Here is a 3,156-nt window from a genome sequence, read left to right as displayed (position 1 = left end):
GGAACTGGGGATTGAACTCAGGCCCTTGCGCTTGCCAGGGAAGCGCTTATTCCACTGAGCCATCTCCCTGGACCTGTTTTTTCTTTTTTTAAAAGTTGATTTCTTTTTTTGTATTTTCTTCCAATATAAAATATTTATTACACAAAAATGTGATAACTGGCAATCTACCAATTTGTTAAACTTAGAAAAAGTACTAAGTGGGGGCCTGCCCCTTAGCTCAGTTCTTAAGTGGCTCTTCCACAAAGCAGTCAGGCTCAGGTTGCTGGGGTTCGATCTCCACAACTCAAGCCAGCCAAACCTGCCCTGAAGGCATTCGGAGCAAAAAAAAGAAAGAAAGAAAAAGTACTAAGTTATTTTGTAACTTAAAAAAATTTGTTATTCAATTAACTTACTTCCAAGTTACAAAAGTATCAAAATGTTTGTTTAAAAAATGCTCTCTATGATTTCTTCAACTGGTTTTGCTATGCCACAATGAAAACAAAATATTGATTTAAATGGATAATGTTTGTAACATAATTGTTTTTGATTTTGATTTTTTATTTTTTGGCAGAACCAGGGATTGAACTCAGGCCCTTGCTTATTCTACTGAGCCATCTCCCTGGCCCCAGTAACATAAATTTATGTAAACCACTTTTATATCATGCTAGGCCAACATACGCCCTAAACACTCTCTTAGTAGAAGTAGAAATCATTCATGATGAGGCAGCGTGAAACTTACAATGCCACTGCATTACGTACAGCGCAATGATCAGTCTGACTCGGCTGGTGATGTTTACAGAATATGCTTAGTCATGCTCTGCTAGTATTACCAAATATGCTAATATTGGGCTGGAGAGATAGCTCAGCTGTCTAAGCACCTGCCTGGCAAACGCAAGGACTTGAGTTCAATTCCCAGTACCACATGCCGTGCCGGCTGCACCTGGCCAGCCACCAAAACTGGGCCTCGTGATGCGGACCTGTAGTCCCAGTGCTGGGGAGGCTGAGACAGGAGGAGTGCTACAACTCTGAGCTGCATAGTGAGACCCTCTGCCAGATAAGTAAATAAAATATTTTTTAAAGTTTTAAGAAGTATCCTAGTATCATCAAATGAATAGCAAGCCCATTGCTTATACCTCTCTCTGTATTCCTTAACTCCAGGTTGGCATGGTCCTGTGAGGGATACGTGGAAGTGGCCCAGAGCCCTTTGGTCCTGTGCTTTGGGTCCCTTGTTCCTAGCCTTTGGGGGTTTGCAAAACATAGCAGGATGTCTGTGAACATTACCATTACTTTCAACTGTTTCCTTTAATTTTTTCAATCTTTTTTTCCCGGAACCAGGGATTGAACTCAGGCCCCTGCCTTGCCACGGAAGTCCTTATTGCACCGAGCCATCTCCCCAGCCCCAATTTTTTTAATCTTCTTTGTTTCTCTTCTTTTGCCTATCTAGAATTTCTGCAAATTTCTGTGTCTTTCTTTTTCTTCTTGTTTGTATTTAGTACAGGGTATGCAGGATCTACAGGGTCTCACTAGGTAGATCAGACTCGTAGTAATCCTCCTGTTTACAGCCTCCCAAGTGCTGGGATTATAGGCTCACCCCCAAGCCCAGTCTCAGTTACCATCTCAACATGCCCAGGGGGTGGGAGCGTGGTTGGCAAGGCAGGACCAGGAATTTTTTAATTTTTTTAATAAATTTTTTTTTTTATTTTATGTGTGTGTGTGTGTGTGTGTGTGTGGCCAGCTCAGCCCACCAGGGGGCAGGCTGGCTGGCATGTGGTGCTGGGGGATTGAACCGCGGTCCCTGTGCTTTGCTAAGCTTGTTCTAAGTAGGTGCTTTAGACCACTGAGCCATCTCACCAGTCCCAGGCCCAGGAATTGAACCCACCCCCTGCCCTGTGTCTGCCTAAGCAGGTGCTTTAATGTGCTGAGCTATTTGGCTGGCCCTCAGTGAAATTATTTCTAATTTGATGTTTTCTGGAGCCCCATTCATGCCCTTTGTGACTTCTACTGTTGCCACTGCAGAGGTCACATGGGTGACTTTTGAATTGTTCCACCTTATTGCCCTCTGGGGTTTGCCTTTGGGGAGCTGGATTTCTGGGGGTGACCCCTGCTTAAGAGTTTTATTATTGTCAGGTTTTTTTCTCTTATCTTTTTGAGATAGGGTCTCACTGTGCAGCTCATGCTGGCCTTGAGCTCACGTTGTAGCCCAGCCTGGTTTCAATTTGTAATGATACTCCTGTTTCATCCTCATGGGTGCTGGGATTACAGGTGTGTGTCACCGCGCCCGGTTTATTTTCAGGTTTTAATTTTTTTTTATTTGTTAGTCTGTTTTAGCTTAACTCCTGGGTTGATGCTTGTAAATTATTTATGGCAGGTCGCTTTCTGCTCGTATGGAGAACCCTTAGTAAATCACTGTTCTGTAGAGGTGTCTTCCAGATGCAGCTGGATTTTAGCTCCTGGATCTCTTGCAACATCCTGCTGCTTTAATCTGTGGGGGCTGGCCATTGCCGCCTATTGCCTCGCCCCTGTTCTTTGGCGCTGGCCTCTAGTACTGTTTATGACCCTCAAGCATTCTCAGTTTTGGCGTATCTTGAGGAACAGCTAACCAGAACAACTATGTCACCTCAGCAAAAGGTGTGTAATCAGCAATAACACTAACTTCAAATACAGCCAAGAAGGCTACAAGTTGGGGTGAGTATTCATTAGCCAACTTTGACGTTGTTGGCCTGCTGAAGGGTCCCAAGGCAGATTTTCACGGGTGCAGACCTAAGCTTGAAGAATGCATGCGAGCGAGACTTCAGCAGCAGCAGGCGGCGCAGAGCAGAGCACGGCAGAGAGCCGGAGCTGCCTGCAGAATCCTTGTGCAGTTGTCTCACAGCCACATTCTTACACAGTGCTGTAACCAGTCACGGTGACATAACTGTGTCCCACTGTGCGCCTGCGCTAGACAAGCGGGGTCACAGCCTCAGGTGTCCTTAGATGCCGCTGAGCTTTGAGGCAGTCTGGATGGTTCTCCACATCCCAGTCCCTCAAAGGTCAGTGGTATATCCATGTAACATTCTTTTTGGGGGGCAGTAATCGAACTCTGGACCTTGTGCTTGCTAGGCACGCACTTATGCCGCTGAGCTATATGCCCAGCCCCTATCCATGTAGCATTCTATATGGAACAGAGCACATGCACCT

The sequence above is a fragment of the Octodon degus genome, unplaced genomic scaffold (genome assembly GCF_000260255.1).
Source record: "Octodon degus isolate 3935 unplaced genomic scaffold, OctDeg1.0 scaffold00027, whole genome shotgun sequence".
NCBI classification, from domain to species: Eukaryota; Metazoa; Chordata; class Mammalia; order Rodentia; family Octodontidae; genus Octodon; species Octodon degus.
The sequence above is the reverse complement of the archived record's forward strand: the minus strand, read 5'-3'. Positions refer to the sequence as shown.